Below are 23,566 nucleotides of genomic sequence, written 5' to 3'. Positions count from 1 at the left end.
CTGTCAAAGCAATACCACAGTGGAACCAGTTGCCAAGAGAGGTGGTGGACTCTCCCACGTTAGAGACGTTCAAGGCAAAACTAGACAGTCATCTGAGTGGGCTGGTATAACCTGGTGTCCTGCAACAGCAGGAAGCTGGGCCCGATAGCCTCCTTGGCCCCTTCTAACTATTCTATCTACAATCTACAAATCACCCTGCAATTTTGCATTGCATTCAGCAGGTGCACCTTCCATGTTTTCCCACTGCTTCATCTGTCTTTTTTCTTACTGCAGAAAATTCATTAAGGAAAAGATGGAATGAAAAAGAAGGTAAAATGCCTTCTAACTGGCAATTGTAGGAAGCTTCGATCTGGACGGATGCTTAAAAGCCCCTTATTTTTGCCTCCACCCATGCATGCATCACTGTTTCATGTGATAATCCAGCATTCCTTGTAGAAGAACCAGAGTTCACCGGGACACAGAACTCCCACCTTTATTTGCAGAGATGCCGTTCTCATCTGCTTTGACCTCCACCACTTAAAACTCCCTGTTCCCTTTGAGATTAGTGGCATTTCTCACAGTAGCCGGACAGAAACGAATGTTTCTAGCAATAATAGAATAATATTGTTGCCATGCAATTTTTTTGAGGTGGCTTAGTTTTGAATGGGCCATCAGGGCCCATTACCTTTACAAAGGACCTGCCCCTGGAGGGGATGAGCATTGCCAGAAGTGGTTTGTTGATATGAATCAACAGAGCTGCCTGCATTTTTTTGGGTTCTTCTTGGAAGACTGTCCTGTGGAGCATCCACATGTCCAAATTTGCCACTGCACCAATGTTGTGTGGGCCCTATCATGGTGACAACACCGTTATCTTTCCTGGCCACCAGTGTTCAAGATGTGCCCAGTACTGGCAACAGAGAACACTGAGAAGTGAGGTAGGACATGGTAAAGCGGCAGTAGAAAAGCAACAGATAAACGGTAGCTTCTTAATCCAAGGCCTGATCGGGTCCTCTGATTCAAAGCTCATGTGCATTGCCTTATTTCTGGAACCGACAAAGTGTCCTCCTTCTCAGTACTGAAAATTCTGTACCTCAGTCTGAATGAGGATGCTTCTAAATGAGATCATCATGGGCTTGCTCCCAAGGTATGATACTCCTTTCCATCTAATTACATTTGTAAGCATATCTGTGACTACAGTACAGCTTCTGTGTATCTGTACAACTGTGAGAGTCAGTGGGAAAGTTAAGTTTGCTAAAGTGCTGTTCTGGGTCAGCAGCACCAGAACTAAATCTACATTGCTATTTTTAAATGTCTAAAAACATCCCTATCAAAGCTCCTTGTGAAATCGCATATTTGCTGAAGTCTCATTCCCATGGCTGGGGAAGCCAATTGTGTGCTCTGCTGTATTTTGCAAAGAGCTTCATAAAACCTGAAGATTAATTTAGATCTTTCTGTAACATTTTTGTAAATCCTTTATTTGGGTAGGTCTGCCTTCAGCTCTTGCAGGCATTTTTTTCCCTCAAGCTCTCAGAGTGAACGCAGTGTCACAACATGGTAATCTAAAATGATTTACACCCCTTGTGCTTGTAGCTGTAAACCTTTATACATTCAATTAAAAACTGGAAGACGTGGCCGACACCATGAAGCCGCTTTAGGGGGCACGGCATAAAGGAGGAATTATGGAACTGCCACTGGTGTTAAGAGGCCAGAAACAAGTTTAGATACTTGCGCACACATTGACCGTTGACAACATCTAGCTGTTGCCTTTGGGTTACTCTGTGCCCCATATCATAAATCATGCAAGAGGCCCTTCCTATCTTTTTGATGAGAGCAAATCCAAAAGCAACAAAGTGGACTTGAAAGCACCTAGGGTTCTTTCCACCAATGCTTCTGTAAATGCAGAACCGGTCCTAACATTGGACGGAGGGAGGCGACCACCTTGGGTACCACATACTAGGAAGGGGTGCGGCAGAAGCAGCCCGCACGACTCTGCGAGTCCTCTAAACTGCCCTGATGTCCTCAGGCTCATTGGAGGATGTTGTCCTGGCACATGGGACCTGGTTTCCCCTTTTATTAGCTCCCATGTGTGGAGGAGGCGAATTTAGGGGGAAAGTATCTCTATGAGACAGTATAAATCCCTCTACTCATGTGTTGTGGTCCTGATCTGGATCAACCTGCATCCTTACACTAAGAGTTTTAAAAAAGGTAGGATCACCTAGACAATATACATTTAACATAGTGTCTAGTTTAATCCCAAAGCAATGCATTCAGGAACAAGACCCATTTATTTCTCAGAGCAAGTGGTTCTAAGCGAACCTTTGAATTTCAAATTGCAAGACTCCACATTTATTTTATTTATTAATAATATTTATATATATATCTCCACAACTAAACAGATTTTGGAGCAGTGAACAGTAAAAGATAAGAATAAATCATATTAAAGCATACACAGAGAATAAGACATCATATTAGAAGTTATTAAATAGGTAATACCAATAAGAATAATGGCTGTGCAATCAAGGACATTTCCTAAAATAAAGATGCCTTCTACAGGTGCTGAAGACAATATATTGGTGCCTGCCTGACCTCCAGAAGCATGGGGTTCCACCACATGGAAAGCTGTCCTCTAAGAGGACACCAGTTGGCCTCAGGTCCATGCAGAACCGCCAGGCACAGCCCATCTGATGACCACAGTGACCTAGCAGGCTGAGAAGGAAGAAGACACTTTCTCAGGTAACCTGTTCTCAAGCAGTTTAGGGCTGCATACACTAACAGCAAGACCTTGAACCTGTAGGCAGCTGATGCAGCTCCCACAGCAAAGGAGTTATGTGCTGAAAAGGGGAAGCTCCTGACTGTAGCCAACCTGCTGCATTCTGCACTAGCTCCAGTTTCTGGACCAGCCCTAGAAGCAGCCACCATAAAATGTGTGATAGGAATCAGTTTGGAGGGTCACTAGTGTTTGTACTGCTGTGGCCAAGCCTTCCCCATGGCCCAAGGAGAGCGTACCCGGCATACCAATTGAAGACAATCTGAGCTGCTGTGGCTTCTTGGGTCTCCAGCGTCAGTGATGGATCTAGAAGTGCCTCCAGACTGCAAGCCTGATCTTTCAAAGGGAATGCTTCCCCATCCAGAACAGACATTAGACATAGCAACCACTCACCCATGGGACTTTCATCCTGCCAGAATTCAGCTTCAGTTTCTTTGGCAGTCACCCAACATGTCACTACAGTGACTTCAGCAGTTGCTCCCAACAACTTCATGTAGATGTTGAACCACATTAGGAACAAGATGGTATCCTGCAGAACCCCATAGCCAAAAGGCCAAGGAATAATCACCCAATGTTACTTTCTGAAATTGATGTTCTCATGGACCATAAGATTGCTCTGTGGAATCTAAATTTCAATCTATTAAAAATCTGGGAACTATGAAGTTTTCAGAAACACTCTTAGATGGAGACTGGATAAAGCATGGTTGGATACTGTCAAAATCCACCTTCTCCACTTGGGCGCAGCTGATTGTGAGAGAGAATATAGAGCAAAGAGAAAAGGGGCATGGTAAAGGATAAAAGATGGAAGGGGAAAATGAAAAGAAATTATGAAAAGATGAATGAGTTCTTTCCACACACGTCTGTTTTCCTGAAAACCCTGTAAGGTAGGTTATTTGTTTATTTACTTATTACATTTATATCCCTCCTATTTTTCTTTCAAGGAATTCAAACCAGCTACATGATTTGCTATCAGTCTTATCCCCACTACAACATGGCTGTGGAGCTGAGAGTCTGGACTCTGTCCAGAGTCACCCAGATGGCTCCATGGTCAATCAAGAACTAAAACCAAGATCTCCTGAGTCCCTGACCTGTGCTCTTAACCAGTACACCATACTGGGCCTGAGCAATAATATCACTGGCCACCCAGTGAGTGGAGATTTGAACTTGGGTCTCCCTAGTTCTAGTCAAATCAGAACACTAGACTGGGTGCCTGAAAATGTGAAAATATTGTTTATGCATTGATGCTAGCATTAAAGCTGCCAAGGTAGGAAAGCCTGAAGTGCCTGATCCTAATCTTGGACACTAAGCAGGTTCAGGCCTGGTTGGAATCTGGATGGGAGACCTGAGTCCTGCATTGAGCAGACGGTTGGACCTGATGGCCTGATAGATTCATTCCAACCGTATGAGTCTATGATTTCTATGAACTGCTTCCAAACCTGGGGTCTGACTGTAGGGGCTTTCTCAAAAAGAACCATGTTTGCCATATGGCCTGGCTGGCATGTTATTTAGTAAAATTAGGGATGGTAAACAGCTGCAAGATACATGAAGTGCATTGTTACAGCCTGTTCTACTAGTGTGTCTTCTGAGAAGTTTGTCCAGATAGAACCCACCAGGAAGAGAGAGAAGGGACGCACAGTGAGGGGGAAAGGTAACTGCAGTAACACCTGGCAATGAAGCTGGAAATAAGGAATAAAGCCCTATTTAGAAGCAGCACACACAGGCAATGAATCTAAGAAACAATATGGTCCATAGTACAAAGCTCATCTAGGATGGGTCATCTGCCCACACATCCCAAAAACAGTCCATTTCACTGAAGAGTCCTTTTCCAGATAAAGTTCATTCATAAAGTTCATTCAAACTGTATCCTGGGCTTTCCAGACTGGATATGTCAGCTCTTGAAGGAGTAGATGGAAAAGGTGGGGAAATCTACAGAAGAGACTGGTTTTGTCTGAGCTTTTGATCATCTAAGAGATCTCCACCTAACTCCTCAGGACATGAATTACACCTCCACACTATCATGGCTGATTTAAAGTCACTCTTATTCCAGATGGCTGCATAGCCTTTCCTTCTACTTCACCAACAAGCTTTATTTTCAGAAAAAGTGTGGCTCCAGGACTTCCTATCCACCATCTTACTGTCTCATTTCCACTAGATTTCTGACGCTTCATCTCAGTCTCCACTATTGCCTCTGTCAATGCAGGCTTGGAATACAAAATGTGCAGAGAACTGGAAAAGTGATGGAATTCAGAGGAAGAACTGCTTCAGTGGAGGTGGAAGCACAGAAATTGTCCTGGGATCTGGAGTGGCTTCCACACTAGTCACTTAATCTAGATTGAACATCTTTCATTTACTCAGAGATTACAGATTATCTACTCATTAAAGCCCACTTCTCCACAGGGACTTGTTCTGGGTTGACTCACAGACATGTGAAGGCACAGGAAGCAACCAGCTAAAGTGGCAGATGCAACTTTAAAAGAATGAAGCAAAGAGGGAAATGCTAAGTAAAGGTATAGTTACTGAACCAGAGTTAACTTTTCCCATGGGTGTTTTTGGATTTTATGAAGAATACACTGGTATATTACTGTTCTTATACAGTTTTTATGCAGCTTCCACCTCACTGCTGACAAACTATGGCTCAGCATTCTAAAGTCCCCTCATGTAGAAAAAACATGTGAGGGAAGATTCTGTGCTGAAGTGTTCATTTGATGCTTCTTTCTCTCCATTTCTCCTCCTCATCAGATACGTCTGCACTGTAAGAGGAAGGTGCCACATCATGTGCATCATAGTCTTCCTCACGGGATGATGATGAAGACATATTTTCCCTACTAGATCACCTTGACGGTTGGGCAGGAAAGACACAGATGTTGTCGATGTAGTGGTATCCCCTTCCATCTTCAAAGACAGAGCCAGGTTCGCCTCGGGGAAGTCCTCTTTACTAAACTTTACTAACTCTACTAACCACTCATACCAACTGAAGAAGTCCCCTGTCCTTAAGTGGAGGACTTGTGGTTCAGGGTTTCGGAGAGCATCTGATATTCAAAAATCTATATCCCTGTGCATGTTGTTCTCTAATATAAAGAAACCACTACCTTACCTTTGGGTGTGCCAGCTTGATTTCTAAATTGACAGGCATTCCACCACAGAATTCGCTATTAGAAATAACTGCTACAAAACATAGACTGCTCCCGATTCAGGATTCCAGTTACTCCCTTCTTCCTTGTTTCCCATTTTTCCCAGCAGCGATTTCAAGTCCCCTGCCTTTAAAGTCATTTGTATTTCTGTAATCCTTCGGAATCCCCCAAGCTTCTCTCACGTTGCATTTACATGATAAAAATTCCCCCTCTCCTACAAGTTCCCCAAAGTCGTTGGTATCTCCTCACCTAGCAACAGGCCTCTCTTAGGTTTGGTCCTGCAACCCTTTGCAAAAGATAGAGATATGGCACATTTCTTTTTTTTCCCTTTTTTAATTTTTTTAAATACAGAAAAAAAACATAAATACATAAATGCAAACATCATAATATTAATAGTATTACACACAAAAACCCAACTAATGAATAAAAAAGGAAATAATACAGTGCTCCCACCACCCAGGAGACCAATAATATCTCCATTTTAATTCATATATTGTAACAATTGATATTATGTAATATACTTTAATTATATGGCACATTTCTCAATCATAATGTGGGGGTTCTGGAGCAACCTTTTTGCATTGGTATGATGAGTCCAGTGTCCACCAAGCTGGATCTCTCGGTGCAGAGGGAGAAAGCCAGCTAGGCTGGAAATGCTCTGGCACTATTTCCTGTCCCTTGTCCACAAGCATGGGCCATATCTTGTTCCTCCAGAATGACCGGAAATGCCAACCCCTGACTGTCACTGGGGGAGCTGCAGCATCTCCTGATTACTTTGCTGATTGCTCCCAGCTCAGTTTGGCTTTGGCAAGAACACTGCAGCTTTGGCAGCCTGGAAGAGTGTGAGGAGAAGACAAGAAAGGGGACTTTCAGGGTCCTTCTGCACCATTGCATTTGCAAGGCTCTACATGGATTCATCTCTTCTTGTTATTAAGTATTTGCAGGAAGCTGTTTCTTATTCTCATAGATCCTCAGGCAGTAGACAATAGCTATGAGTAAACCCAATTGCACCAAGATTTTAAAAACTACAATAAACACATAAACAAATCCTTTATAACAAACATTGTAAAGGCAGTTCAAACAATGGAGCAGGATGGCTGGTATAAGCACACTTCAAATGCCTGGACAAATTTTAAAAACAGGCTGCTGCTGAAAGATGGTGAGATTGGCACCAATCCTGTATCTGTCAGGAGGATCTTTCACAACTGAGGAGCCACCAGGAGTCATATTTCTCCCTTGCTACCAGAGGGATCCCGAGGAGCACAGAGGAGAGCATCCATTTCAAAATGCTCACAGGAACAGGCACGTCACAGAGGCATCTTGTAAAGAGCTTGAGTGTTGATGACCAACTCTTTCATATCTTTAGCTCTGCCGGGATGTCTCTGCTGTTCGCAGGTCATGAGGAGCATGCCTTAAAGGAGAAGGGCAGCATATGGAACAAGAGATCTCAGTGTGACCAAAAGCCAGCTCTGGTGGCAACTATATGTCAGTGTGATAGCTTTGGAGTGACACAATGTGCTATGTTCTAATCATGTGGAACCAAACCACATTCATTGGCCTGAAAGCAGAGCCCATTTGTGAAGGATTGTGTTGTTTTGGAGTCCTGCTCTGTTTTTTAAGAGAACTCCAAGTTTCATCATCCAGAGCCTACTGCAAAAACCATACGTTTTCAGTTAAAGAATTATGAACTGAGGAACTCATTTTGAGTACTAGAACTGAATGGATCTCATAGCCTTTCCATGCAAGAATCCATTCTGGATTATACCAAGCTTTCCTCATTTCAGCAGCATCATATCCAGAGGTGGCAGAGATGGGAGAAGTAATTTTATTGCTGCAACTGGGACTTGGAAATCCCTAGTGATCTACTGGAAATTATTAGAGATCTACCAGTAGATCCAGATGTACTGGCTGTCTACTCCCAACCTAAAGCAGGAGTACAGTGGGGAGACACAAAACACGATCATATTCATACATGAACTACATTTTAATGCATGCTCAGGATGTGAAGGAAGAAACCCCCAGTCCCATCATGAGTTCATCCATTCTAAGGCTTCCCTCAATAGTGGCAGGATTTCTGTGTCAACAAACTCCAGGAATCCCTCCAGTGATCCCATGGCAGCAGTAGTCATTGAAGCTTTTACACTGTTACTATGCAGCTTTGTAGATGAGCTCTTATTCTCTCTTGTGGGAGAGTCATAGAAAAGGCGACACTCAGACATAATGAAATGATCAACAGGAATTTATCTTTGCCACACAAGTAACGCACAGTTGCTTTTTTTAATGGCGGGAAAGGTATTAGGGAGGGAGAAATGTCCACGACTTTGCATGGATGAATGGGGGTCATATGTTTCTCAAAGTGAGCATACTAGAGTGGTAGCTGTCAACTCAGTTGAGGCAAGTTTAACCATGAATCCAGCTCTGAGTTTCTCTCCCCACAAGAATTCCCAGTTTGATGTCACAATAAACAATCCAGGGATGCTGGATGGTCCTTTTTTAATGCAGTTAAGCAGATGATGTATACCCAGTGAACTTGATAGGATCTATAAGAAAATGCATGCAGTGGTTTAAGAAGTCTGTCTCTCTCTCTCTCTTGCCAGTCATGCAAAATATCACAGATAATCTAACAGAGGAGATGGTAGTGTCGCAACTTTCATCTTGGGAGGGGTAAGTATTGTAAATTAAGAACATTTTCTACATAAAGAATTTATTGTGCACTTCATGTCAAGCACATGGCTGTTTACAGGTTGTTTAGCTGATGTTGCAATAATTCAGTTTCAGTTCTATTTTTATATAGCAATTTCTGAGAGGGCTTTTTAAAAGTGAAGAAAACAAGTGGAATGATTTATGAGAGTGAAAGAAAATGCTTTTTCAATTTGTGTATTTGCACTATCTTGCTAAACTACAGTGCCTCCTAGAGGTCATCTAGCAAAACAGCAGGAAAGGAAATGCTTCCTGTGTAGTGTCTTGGATCTCAAATCAGTGACATAAGTGCAAGTAGATGCAGTGAATCAGCAGCTCCATGTAGAAAAGCCCCAAGCTTGTTATTACTACACAAGCTGATATGATGTAATAACACGAGACAATAAAGCAGACTAGGATGTGGAAAAATACTTAATGTGGAAAATATTTAATAGGAGGCACAGATGTTAGTACAGATTTTGGTATAACCAGCAGAATACCAGATCTTCAGAGTAAATGCAAGTTAGGTTTTGATCAAAACTTCTGTTTGTGGATCAACTGGTGTGGAAAAATTTCTTAACCACTTTGAGCACCCCTGGGTTAATGGAAAGGCAACAATCAAACAAACAAGACAAAACGTGTCTTTTTAGGAGTGAGATGGTGGGTTTCTGGGTTTAAAATACATGAAAAGAAGGAATGGGAAAGAGGGAGGGAGGAAGGGAGAGAGGGAGAGAAGGGGAATTGATTTAGACATCTTCCTCAGCAGATCACCTGAGTAGAAGAGAAGTGAAACATTACAATTGGATGTGGCTAGCATTTCATCTAGTATAATCAGAGGCAGTAAACAGCTCCAGTGTGTCCAGGCAGCAAGTCACTAACCCTAACCCAAGAAGCCACTACAGGATGGGTAATCCAGCCCCATTATTGCCCTCTAGAAGTAAACCCCCATTATTGGTGGGTTCAAACTCTGCACTTGATTGCCCAGGCTGGATGTCTTGGACCTTGAAGGAGGAGGTGAGAGGGGCAGAGAAACCTACAGAAGGGGCTGGTTTGATCTGAGCATTTGTTCACCTTTGAGACCTCCGCTTGATTCCTTAGAACATAAATTTGAACTCCACACTTCTGTAGATGCTTTAAAGTCAGGTTGGTGATCCTGCACCAAAAGGGTGCAATGTCGGTCTTTCTACTGCATGCCCAAAACTTTACTGCTGATGCTGCCTTTCACTCCCTGCTACTGCCTTGCGGGACAGGAGATGCAGCAGCTCCTAGTCCACCTTCCTGGAAGCCAGGCCAAAAAAGAAGCGGGGCTCCCTCTCTCGGTGCGTCAGTCCCCTCACTGCCATTCTCACAGCCGCTATTGCTCCTGATTCTCTTCCTCTGCATTGCTAGCACCTGCTTGGTTGACAGATAGGGAGCCGGTGGGCAGATCAACAACGGCATCTGTGGCTTTCCTCTCCCCTGTCTGCCGTTGTCTGTGTCTGAGCAAGCAGCAGGAGAACAGTAGGCGTCCATGGGGAAGAGGAGCAGCAACTCTAGGGAGCTTTTGTCAGAGGCCCCCTGATGGGATATGTTTGCTCAGCAGGTGCCCGAGCCTACCTGTCCTCAGCACAGCCAGCCCTGCTCCAAGAAGCACAAGCATATGGGCTGCTGCTCTGTGAAATGCTGGAACTCATTTGCAGCTTGTGGGTGCTTTAAAAATACCGAGGGTGAGAACTGGATCTTCTGGCATTCGGAAGACATCTGTTTGTTTTCCCACTGAAAGGCCACAGTAAAATTGGTGTAGAGAATCAAACAGAGCAGATGGCATTATCTCCAAATAGAACCTACCCAAATAAAACCATCTCTGACAAGACTTCTCCTCTTCTCCTTGAAAGATCCAGCAGGGGTACTCAGCCCCAGCCCTGACCTTGTCAGCAAGACAGACAGACAGACAGGCAGGCAGGCAGGCAAAAAGAAGAAAGATAGAGACAATTTAACAAATGCAGCATTCACCATCTTTGCAAGGATGAAGGCTGACCACTTAAGAACTGAGAAAATTGTCTCTACTAAGGTCAGACTGTTTGTCCATGTAGCGCAGCCTTCCTCAACCTGGCACACTGCAGATGGGCATTGGTCATGCTTGGCTGGTGATGGTGGGACTTGTAATCCCATATTTCCAAGTAACCAAAATTACATTATAAGAAGTATTGAAGAGACTACCAAAGACACCGTTCTGGCACTAAAGGACTCAACAGCCAAATTGTCACGGATGGGTGAGGACAATGGTGGGCAGAAGACAGCACTTCAGATGTGTGCAGCTGTTCCAAAGTATCTGGAGAGCTACTTTCTGCCAGACTCGTGGTAGTCCGTGGCTTGACCACACAGGGACGGTTCTGGCCATAAAACTCCCATCAGGTCTGGACCATGATACCCAGGTTGCTGCCAGGGGTATGGCAGCACATTATATGCCGTGTGGGTGCCCATCATGTCGGCCTCATAGCCACGGCCTCAAGGAGATTGCAAAAACCCAGGCAGCAGTGTTGATCCATATCCACAAACAAACAAACTTTCACCTCTACCAGAGGCAGGCCTTGTTTTTTTGTTTATTTTGAATAAATACTGGGTCAAGATGGCCGATGCAAGATAAAGTCGCCCCAAAAGACTTTTCAAAACTGCCTCCATTCAATACTGGGGGAAACAAAGGGACTTTGTTCAACCCTGCAGATGATATAGACATCAATTCCCAGCATTTCTGACCACTGGCCGTGCTAGCAGGGGCTTCTGGGAGTTGGAGTCCACAATGTCTGAAGCTCTTATCTTCTGAAATTTCCAGACTGGTTTCTTACTTATGATGTTCAGCAAAAAAAAAAGTTGGAAAAATACACTTCAGATATTCATATATAAATATGTACCAACTGAGATGAAAGGGACTCCATCCAGGATTGTTCTGTAACTATGGTAATATGCATTGGGAAAAAGAAAAAAGATGCCCATCATAAATACATAAACCACCCATTTAGAAAAGATTTAGTTGTACCAATTGCTGATTTGTGAATATTTCAATCATGCTATAAATGCTTTTCATAGAATAGGGTTTTTCTTTTTAAAAAAAGATTGCAGCTGTTTGCACTTTTTCATATTAGCTAAACTCTGCAGTTGTATTTTTCTTTTGTACAAGTGTGATGTGCTGGAAGCATAATTTGCATTTGATTAATATGGCTCTTAATATTCCACTGTTCCTTGCTCTGTTAGCTTTCTCGCATGTGTGCTGAAGATATAAGCATTTATTTTTCTTTTCTTTTTGAAAAGTATACAAAACCCGATTGATGCTGAGTGTAACTTCAGCAGCTGGCAGCAATAGGAAGTTCAGAAATGCAAATTCAGGATTAACTTTTGCTGTCATTTCAAAACTGAAATTAGATCATTTTCATTGTATAGAAGGCATGTTGATATCCCAATTTTCACAACTAATCTTAAGAAAAGTACATTACAATATGACTCAAAACGCATGTTATTCTGCAGCATGAAACTAACAACAAGGAAAGGGGCTTTTCTGTGCTAGCCCCTCAGTTGTGGGATTTTCTCCCCACTGAGGTCCCCCTGATGTCAACACCGTAATCTTTTTAGAGTGAGTTAAGACTTTTCCCTACTCCTAGGCATTTAATAAGATACTGTGGGGGTTTTAATGTCAGTGGTTTTATCAGGCTCTTCTGTCTTATTCTAGCTTATTATAGCATTTTTGCCTGTTTAGAGTTGATTTTACATTTTGAATGTTCATCTTTTTATGTGATAGGTTTGTTTTGTTATATTTTTGGGTTGTAATTTTTGAGCAGTGCCTAGAGAATTTGGACAATTTGGTAGCAAAAAAGGCAATGAATGCTTAAAAGGAATGTAATAGAAATTCTCCAAAATGGCCCTGCAAAGTTTGAAGAGTCCATTTTATTTAACACAAAAGGCTGAATCTTGACTTCATCTTGCTTAGAGTAGGCCAGCTGACTGAATGGTACTCTGCTGAACTGCTCCTTTCCCCAAATAGGTTTCGTGAAAAAACAAACAAACAAACAAACAAACAAACAGAAATCTCTCTAGGTAGTTTCTTATTTTATTGTCACTTATTTTTTCCCAGATGTTTGTTAAGGAACAAGCCATTTGAGAGTGGCCATCTGAACCATGTTTTCCAAATGACCTATTAATCCATGAAACCGCCATCCAATATGGCATCCTATAACCCTCTGAACTCAGGATGGTGGGTATCCAAGGGAAGGTGGGAGGAGCACAGAGGCAAGGATTGTCACTGCACTGCCTTCGCCCTCCAAAGCAGGCAATGTTTTTCCCCTCCTCACAAGGTGGAGAAGCTGAACTCCTCTGAATGACAAACACACACATGTGCAGTGGCTACCACAATCGTCCTCCAGAGACCCTCGTTTCCTGTGTCCCCCAGGCAATGTAAAGGCCACTGGAATGCATCCTTAGGAATATATTATATTTATCAGTACCACTGGATTGCATCCTTAGCGATATATTATATTTATCAGTACCACACATAAATAAATGAGAAATGCTGGGAACTTGCCAGGGAGTCAGAAAAGGACTGAAAGAGTAAACGTTGGTTTCATACATTGCCTGGAATTAACCACCCAAATCTTTGGCTGTAGTCTGCTAAAATTGTCTTGATTGCTTCTTAATTTCTGCAGTGCAAAATATCTAACCTCTCTCTCCCCTTTCCCGCTGCCCTACATATATATACAAAAAATAAAATCTAAGCCTTTATTAAATTACCTTTGATTTATGTAACCCACCATAAAGTTCATGAAAGACTTCATTATTTTTCACCAATTTTATCCCTGCCATTGTTATTAGCTGAAAGGTAATTAACTAGCCTTCATGTTTTGATTGCAGAGCTAGTCATTCACCTGCCCTGTCACAGTATTATACTAATTACAATTTGCTCTGTTAAAAGAAAGGTGGTGCCATTTCTTCCCAGTTTGTTCCAGTAATTAAGACCCCATATTTAACAGAGCATATCTCTGCAGGCTCTTTTTCTTACTATCTTACATCCCCCATGAATCTAACTGTGGTGAAGAGAAGTCATCTACTTCCACCTGGCTCAAATGTGTCACAAGCAGGTACAGGAATTTAGGAAGATGCCTTTTCCCAAACTCAGTGGTCCTCTAGCATTTCAGGTAGGAGTCTTTCCTGCCTTACCTGGAAATGCCAGGAACTGAGATGGGCTAATATATGCCTGTACCACTTAAGATATACCAAAGGTATACCTGTCCAGAAAGTTCTATCTCTTGTCCATCTTTGCATTCCATTCAGGGTCTGCTTACATGAGGCTTGTATTTCCTGGATGTCTGAAAAAATGGTAGATGTTCCTTGGATTGTACACCACCAGTGAACTCTATCTGGGTTTTCCTTGTCACCATCAGCCAGTATGGCCAATGGTCAGGGATGATGGGAGTTTTATCCCAAAAACATGTCAGCAGTTAGTACCCTGGGCTTCTTCTCATTTTTCTTGGGTACCAAATACTCAAGATGCACTGGCCATCTAACCACTAGCCTTCACTCTGCTTTGCATCTCACTGGGAAATAAGAAAACCGTATTGAAGTAAATTACAATGCAATTGCCCAGTGACAAAACAGGAGTCCATGTAACTATTGCAAGTTCTCTTAGAAGTGCTAGTGCTAATCCTATAAAGCAGAATCACCCATCTGTTTGTGTATTCCATATGATGGCAGACTTGCAAATGTATCGTAGCCATGATAAAGTTTCTTGAATACCAGTAAGAATAGCAAATGTAGCATAAGCTGGACCCAAAAAGCACAAGAACAAGACACGGATCAGTAGGAGGAAATCCAATTAGAACACAGTCAGATAAAATGCCTCATATCTGTGTGGACTTTTGTTTGCATAATTACCTCTTTCCCACATACCGGTTTTTTTAATGCACCATCAGCACATTAAAAGTTTGTAGGTATTTATGATTATGCTTAACTGAGTACACAAGGGTGTTTTTGTTATATGTTTGTTTTTAAACAGTTGCTTGACTTCAAGTTTATTTGGATTATTTTACTAGTTCTCTGAGGAAAGGATGGAGAAAAGAACATGTGATAGGGCTGAGAAAGAAGAAAGTTGTTTCATTGGTATCCTAGGGCTGGACATTCGATGCTTATATAAAATACATGAACACACAACGAATTAAGGGCTGTGTATGGATTTAGTGTGAGTTGTCGCTGAAACATGGTTTGCTGAAAGTGAGCTATCAGGTTGTCTGAACCCAGATGCACTAAGAGGTCATGGTCTGTTAACCATGAACCACTCATGAAGAGAACCCATGATTTATTGTTTATTGTGTGTTGTTCGCCATGGATTCTTAGCATTGCAATAACAATCCACATTCAAGGGTTCTTGTGCTGTCTGAACCCAGTCCATGTTTGAGTTAGATTCTGTGGGTTTTACAGCATAGCATCTGGATGCAATATCTTGCCTGTGCTGATTGAAATGCTGCCTACTTAATATGATTGCTAGGCTTCCAGTGTTTTCTAGATTTTAGTCAACTTTCAGCCATGTTATCATAGACCAGCGGTGGCGAACCTATGCCACGCGTGCCACAGCAGGCACGCAGAGCCCTCTCTGTCGGCACGCGAGCCAAGTCACCCCAGCATCACCCCAGCAGCCAAGCATCAGATAACAGCGCACATAGAGGCCATGCGCACGCTCGGAAAGGAGTAGTGGTGCCAGGCAATGACGTCACGAGCTGCGACTCATTAGCCGTGACTCGTCTGAGCTTTCGCATGGCTGGTCAGTGCGCTGCCAAGGATATATATATATACTTGTTTGGGCTGGCTGCGAGTTGTTTTTTTCTAAAATAAAACCTCAGTATTCAGGTTTTATTGCAGTGATGGCACTTTGCGATAAATAAGTGGGGTTTGGGTTGCAGTTTGGGCTCTCAGTCTCTAAAAGTTTTGCCATCACTACCATAGACTAACTTGTCATTTTAAAGCATTTTAAGTATTAACCTTTCAACATGGATGAAAAACATTCTAGACCAAATTATAAACTGAGCCCAAGAACAAACAGCTTTCCCTAATCTGGCACCTCTGGATGTTGTTGGTCTCCCATCAGCCCCAGTAGGGATGATGGGAGTCAGGATCCATCAACATTTAAAAGAATCCCCAACCCTCTATTAAAGCAACTAGTTTCTGAACCCAGAGCATAGCAAGGGAAGAAACTGGTCTGACCCTTAGCCCTTGCTGCCACCCCTTTCTTTCTCCCTCATTACGACTCCTCTCCCTTTCTGCCATCCTTTTTTTCTTTCCTTCTTCATTCAGCCATCTACTAGATTATTTTTTGCCAGAAGCCTGAATGACTTCTTTGCAGAAAGTCACCACCACCTCTTCCTCGAGTCCTCCCATTGCTCTGACTGTTTTGCTTGCTCCTGTTTCCTTCCCCGATTTCCCCTTCCTTACCAACAGCTTTAAACGATTGTTCCTATCCACTTTCCCTGCCTTTCTTTCCAATGATCCATCCATTTGGGGTCCCCCCTCCATTCTTCCCTTCCAGCCCTCTTCCTTTTCCTCTGAGCTGCCCCACTACCAACTTTATGGAATTCGGTTGAGGATTGCAAGCTGCCCAGCTTTTCAGAGCATCCCAAAACTGCTGCAGGTAACACATGCTCTGAGGCGGGTGGCTGGGAATAATCCTTTCTCGCAGGGTGCACTCTGATTTTGTATAGGAGATGAATGGTAGCCCATTTGAACGTAATGAAAAGGGCCTCTGGGCCATTGGAGTCTCTCGGCTTGCCTCATCTCCTTTGTTTGTGGGATTAACTTCAATATAAGCAATTGTGCTATCATTTTCTGGCCATGCCAAAAGGGGTGGCACATGGAAATCATTTGCTAGCAGCCTCAGGGCCCAACAAGGTATGTCCACAGCAGATGGTAGGAGACCCATAGATCTTGGATATTTTTGGACATGCACATGATAGGCACATCATAAGCGGCTGGCTGGAGCCAGGGGTCAGACTAGATGGCCCAGGACGTCCCTTCTGACTCGCTCTGTTTCTGTGTCTGGGATCTCTCATTCAGCGACATCTCCCAGGACAAGAGGTTCAGCAGATGGGCTCTCTTGGAAGACTGGTTCCCCACACAATCTCTCACTCCAAACCTTCCTCCAGATCAGGCAGGCAGCCTCTCTGGAAAGCCCAGAGAGATCTGCCTGATCTCACACTTCAGGAGGGGGTTTAAAGCATGGGTCCTCAAACTACGGCCCACGGGCCGGATGCAGCCCACCATGCCCATTTATCCAGCCCACCTCAGAGGTTTTGGACTCGCCTTGCTGTGCCCACACCTACCACCACCTCACTGCACACCCACCCACTACCTCGCCGGCCCGCTGCCACCTCGCCGGCCCAGGCCCACAGGCGCCACCACTTCACTGGCCCTCACCCACCACTGCCACCTTTCAACTGGCCCCCTGTTGAAAAAGTTTGAGGACCCCTGGTTTAAAGAGAGGAACTGGAAGACAAGTGCTCTTTCAAAGAGCACCAGACTAGGATCTGCAAAGAGATGCAGCTCCTCCTGGTGGTCTGATAAGGAAGACAGCATGGTTTGCTTTGCAGTTAACTTGCAAGATTAGCTTTGGGCTTGCCTTTGCTTGTGGGCTTAGGGCGAGACCAACTGGAAGCCCCAGGAGGCTCTATAAAAGGCTTTTCAGGCCTGCTCAGTTTTGTTACAACACCACTGGTCTCTGTCTTCCTGACTCAGCCTTTGCCTGTTGTCCTTCACTCTCTTCACTCATGCCTTGACTTCAACTTGTTTCTGGTTTTGTCTTAATTTCTGGTCTCGCCACACCTTTGCTGGTATCTGACCCTTACCTGCTTCCTGTCTCTGCATTTGCCTCTTGCCCTACTGTACCTTGCCAAGTGTCTGACCCTTGTCTGAGGAAGCCTTGGTTCTTCTCCTGCCTGTATCACCCCTGGCCCTGGTGTTCCAGTCAAGTGCTGTTATTTAATCCCAAATACAGACTCAATCCTATTGGAAAGCATTGCATCTAGAATTATATAAACTGATGCAACCACTCTGTCAGTTATGTTCTACCTCTGGTGGTCCATTTATACATGGAATGTATTACTTGATGCTTTAGTCTTCAACTCAAAGGCATGCGTGCGTAAACCAATGTTAACTGATCATCTGGAGGCCTGCAGGAGCCTAAATGTTCCTAATTAATGCAGCATCTTTAATCCTATTCCTTTATTGGTTTTTTTTTCTGCATAAGGTGTTTCTTGGACACTTGCCATTCCCTGCTCATTGTTACTTACAGGATTCTTAGGTGATGTTATGACCTTCCAATTCTGCTTCTGTATCCAAACAGCAATTTTAGTGAAAATGCAAAAGAGCAAGAGAAATGCAAAAGACAGTGCAATTTCCTCTTCTTTATGTACACTATTCTGCTACATCGGAATGCTATCTAGAGGTTATGTAGCGGGAAAGGGAATGCTTTTCATGTGGTGCTCAGATCTTAATTCTGCAATGAAATACAAAGCAGCTATAGCCAATTAACAGCCTCATCTAGAAAAGCTCTTGGCCTCATCTCCCATCTTTCCCCATTTTATGCCCAATAGCTGGGCAAATCCTCAACATTAATTAGGGGTTTGCTGAAGCTCTACTCAGCTCCATGTCAGGCAATGCAACATAGGATATACACTTAAATTCCTCCCATATGGTGAGGCGAGTAATTAATTTGGCAGACCCAAATAAGAATGCAGCAGAAAGTGAATGACATCTCAGGCAGAGTGACCTTAGGAACCAGCGTATTTTTCTCTATTATCTTAAGTTCAGCAGCTCTAATTCACATCTCTACACACTGTTTGTCAATCCATTCATTCGAAGAGTTTCTGGGTGCATAGCTGACCCAAGTTCAGGCAGCTATTTTAAGAATCTGTCGCCTGAAGCATTGGGTTGGGATTTTTTTAAAGTTAGAGAATATGGGGAGAGAAGCATAGGAAAACCTTTTGAGGCATACAAAAGGAGCTGTTCTTTCAGGAAATGGAATGTTTTGACATTTAGAAGCAGGAGTTATTAAGGAATACCTTTCCTTTGTACCAGAACATTGATTGATAGCAGAAGGGAGAGCAAGGCAAGTCTGGGCAAATGCTGTTTTTAGGCTGAGACTACCCAGGGACAAGCGCACATGAATAACCCGAATCAAGGATGAATGCAACAACCTATTTCCTGTTGGTGTTAGTTTTGCAAGTATTTGTCCATAAGTCCATTCAGTTCCATGAGCCTCCTTCTTTAATCCACTCGAAATTTATATCTGAATATAGTTTATCACATATTTATCCTGAAATATGTATTTCAGAATAATCTTGGTCTATTTTTTGAGACAAGGGCATATTTTGGGGTGAGAAACTGGAAAGACTGAGTTTTGGCACACACATTAGTCTGAGAAGTGCAGATCAGGCTGGTTTGCTCTAAAATGTGGGCCAAACAGACTTTTTAAGCATCCCTAAAGAGGCCTGGTTCACATACAGCTATTCATCACTTCTTTGCTCATTTACCAGAGATACAGAATGTGTGACCCTTCAGAAGTTGCTGGACTTCAATCCCCATCAGCCACCACCAGCATGGGAATGGATAATGGGAACGAAGACCTTTTTATTCAAACAATATTTTAACAATGTTTAATATTTATAGGTTTTAATTGTGCAGCCAGGGGGTTTCCGGGTTTTAACTGTATTTGTATTATATTTATTTATTTGTGTGAGCCATCCCAAGGCTATGTAGCAAGGGGACGGCATACAAAAACTTTAAATAAATAAATAATAAACTCAAGTCTAATAACAGGAGGCCACACATTCCCCATAAAAATTGTATAGAGCAGTCCTCTTTTCACCGAATGAGTCAAGGGAAGAGCCGAACAGCAAGTGCTGTCCCTGACTTCACACTGAATTGAATGCTTGCATGATACCTACAGACATAAAACTGTGCAAGGCCAGGACTTTTTCTCCCCACTTGAAAACTTCTACTTATGTTTGTGGATTTATACATCACTTGCATCTACAGCTTTCCTTACCCAGCATTTATTCAGAAGTCACTCCAAACTGCATAGCTTGTCCAGCCAGAAAAGGCAGCTGACTGGCCTGACCCACCACAGTCCAAATCTTGCCTGGCCACACCTGGTTTGGATGTGACAGAGAAAGAGAGCTGGGTGTCACCAGCACGCTGACGTCACATTGTTCCTGATCTCCTAATGACCATTCTCAATGGCTTCACATAGATGTTGAACAGCACTGGGGGTAAAGTGAGACCCCACAACACCCCCTTAGCAAAATTGCCAGGGACCCCAGAAACTGTGTCCTAATGCTTATCCCTGGAACCATTTCTGCAGGCAGTACCTGGGGGGAAAGCAAGGCAGGGGAATGTTTGTGTGTACAATGTTGGTTTGTTTTCAATGTTGATTTGTTTTTAATGGGATCCTAAGTAAGAGTCACAGGATATTTTCCTACACCCTCCAGTAACTGCCTTTCTGTGTCTAAAGAATAATGCCTGCATTTCTCACCCATGGGCATTTGCCAAATGAGGGCCTCTTTCTCTCTCTTGCTCCAGCTGTCTTTCTTTTCCACCAGGAGGAATCTGCCAGGCACACACATGTGCAGAAGGAAAGCCTTTCCGAGTTAGATTTAAAGCCAGGTTCACCAAAGTGACAGTCTGCTATATTAATCTACTGTGCCACATAACCCCTTAATAACACAGAGGTTTCTCCAAAGAACAGTCTCCCCCACGTTCACAAGCTTTTCTTTGAGCTTTACTCAGTGTTCTTATGAATATTTTATACTGGCTTATATCTGCAGTAGTTCTTACACATATTATTACCCCTGGGGCCCAGCAGACCATTTATATGTCATTTATTTGTACACGTTTTACCCTGACTAAGTAGATATACACATGTGTAAGTCACCTAAGCATTTCCTGTCCAATATACAATGCTACCCAGAGTTGCTCTTTCAGCATATAAGGAACCTGACAGAAACAAACCCACCTCCTGCAAAAGCAGAAACATATTCCTGTACCAAACTGTGGAATTCTCCACAACGGTTGTCATATTACATTTTAGTTTTAGGGTTTTTTGTTTTTTTTAATATACGTGCTTGGCATGATTCACATCCCAACTAAAACAGAGAGATGCATTGTCCTGACTCCTGATTCTTACCTGTTAACAGACAGTCTTAAACCACTATGATATCACACAGGTACATACAAAAATGAGAAGGAAATATAAGAAGCCACAGTGGGCAAGTGGGCATGTGAACAACTGATGGTGCATGGGGCAGACCATCACGGGAGGGCCTTTCCCTCCCCCTTCTAACCCCTCGGTTCTGCCAGGTGTACCAGGAGACATGGAAGGTGGGAGAGCTGTCAAGAGCCACTGCTTCAGGCTTACTGTGGGTTTTGTGCAGTTTAAATTCTTTTCTTGAGATTGCAAATGCCAGCTGTGAAGCCAGCTTTTAACCACTTCAGAGTGACCCAGGAACACCTTGAAGAGGCTGCCCATGATTGCCAAACCTTTTTAAAAAAATCTCATTTTTTGTGAATATTCTTACAAAGTGATTTAAAAACCATTGTAACCACATCCGTGCAACTGCAGATGTTTGCAGGTGTGGGAGTGGGGAGTCTTGTGTGGACGATAGGTGAGAGGTTGCCTTTTGGCACAGTTGACACTGGGATTGCCCCACAGAGGTTTTTTCCTCCCCTTTGGCTACATCTGACAGTTGTCAAAAGGCAAACTGTCAAATGTAACCAGAGGTGCAAGTGATGTTTGCTCATGAAAAGAGAGTAGTGATAATTCACCCCCTTTGCGGCAAGATACCCATATGTTCTGAGGGGAAATGGTGCTCTCGCTATTTCACTTTTCTTGAAGTCCTGCCATCTCGGGAACATGAAAGAGGGTGAGCCATCCATAAACAGCAGCAGTTACAGCCATCAAGGTAATGCTCCACTTTTTAAGTGGGATTTAGAGAATTGGTAGGATAATTCACAGATCTATATAGTCTCAATGTATCTGTATTAGTGTCGTGTCAAAAAAAGGAATGGATATTAAAGCCAAATAAACCCAATACTGTGACATGTCTACTCAGAAGTAAGCCCCTTTGTGTTTCCTCCCAGTTAAGGAGGTATAGGATTTCAGCCAAAAGCAACCCAGCAGTGCAGAAAAAATGTACCAGAGGTGTTACCTGCTCAAGGGATGGCTGCACGAAGTTGAAATATCCTTATACATGCCTGCAGAAACTGTCCAGAATGGAAGAAAGCTTGGACTCATGGTGGGGCTGGAAGGGACCACAACATGGAGGCCATGGTTTTGAAGGCCTGCCTCTGGTACTACAAATCAGAGATAGAGCAGATCATGTCTAGAGCTAATGATTAAGAAAGGCATTCCCTCAAACATGGAATCCAGAGCTTAAAAGGGATTAACCAGCATGCAGGATTTGACCTGCAAACAAATAGTTCGCCAGTCCACATTGGCTTCCAGGGTAGTCCTTGAAGCACCTGAGAAGAATCCAAACGGGAAGCATTCATTGGATGGACAGCCAAGGCAATGTCAGATACACACGAAAGTCTTCCTAGCTACTGGCACTGTATGAAGTTCCAGAAGAAGACTGGCTCAAAGAGCACTCCCAGAGTACTGTTTTTTATTTTTAAAGAGGGACTGTGTCCAGATTAACCTTGTGAATTAACTAGTGAATAGAACTGAGCTGCCTGGGCTGAGTTATCAGTTGATCTACTGATCAAGAATTTCAGTCTATTCCCACTATTCGCTAGCAACATGTACAGCCCCGATTCAGCGACAAGATCCGCATTCAACAGAACAATAGATAGATCTGGGCATTGTCAGCCTATTTATGACCCCATACGCCAAACAACAGATGCCTGTACTCTCATCTATATATATGTACAGTACTGGGAACCAGATAGGAAACATGCAGTGTCTCTAAAGAGAAGGATTCACTTGGTAGAGCCACAATCTCCCAACCCTCTGTCTTAGAAACAGCTGAAGAGCATGCAGAATTGCCACAAATTGACTCTACTCCTTCCCAGCCCTTGCAGGTAGTCTGGAAGGATCAGACTCAGGATTTTATGAGAAGTTCTGGAGATGCCAAAGAGAAAGAAGCAAGAGGGTCCTATTCTGCTTTCCCCACCACACACACACCAGGTAACATATATCATCTTACAAAAGGTCCAGTTGGTCTTCATGGCCTGTAGCCCCATCCTAGGACACTGCTGGGTGATGGATGGAGGAGAACTTTGGGATTGCACCCCACTTCACAAGGGGGAAGCAAAGCTGGCTCAGCCAGCCAGTCCCTCGAGGAGCACTGGTTGAGGACGCGACTCCATCATTCACCTTCTCCCTTTTCTGAGGGTGGGGGAGGAGGCTTCGGGCCAGTGGACTAAATTTGACCTGTGGGTAAGTCATTCAGCACCCCTGCTTTAGAGGATGTGGCAAGGGAAGAATCATCTCCATACATACAGGGAGACCAAGCTAGGGGATTTATTAGATTAGCAAATGACATTCCTTTTACGGCAAGTCATTCAGCCATAGTTTACCCTTATTCCCTGTTGTCTTTCTTCCCCAGTGAATCCATACACAGGGAAGTCATTGCCCATCAGATGTCAGAAAATTACACAGATGAGACAGAGTAATGCAAGGTATTTGGCCTCTTCATTCTGGTCCTTAAGAGACTTACATACACTCAGACAATGCACACCCTTTCATATGTAATGTTAGAGTTATTTTTTAAAGGATGCAAAGGTAATGTTTCAGCTAGCAAAGGCTTCATAGCATATCCTAGAATTAAATTAAACCACATGACAAGTTGCATATATTTCTTGGGTTCCTGACATTTATTTAACAACATTTGTGTTCTAGTTGGATTAAATCACAGGCAGCAAAGGGCTGTCAGAAACGTGGCCTGCAATTATCATTGAATAACCGCCTTTACAACTACCTCCTGCTACTTCAGTGATGATGAAA

Source organism: Varanus komodoensis, unplaced genomic scaffold (genome assembly GCF_004798865.1).
Source record: "Varanus komodoensis strain SLA01 unplaced genomic scaffold, ASM479886v1 scaffold23, whole genome shotgun sequence".
Classification (NCBI taxonomy): domain Eukaryota; kingdom Metazoa; phylum Chordata; class Lepidosauria; order Squamata; family Varanidae; genus Varanus; species Varanus komodoensis.
Note: the sequence above shows the minus strand (reverse complement) of the source record.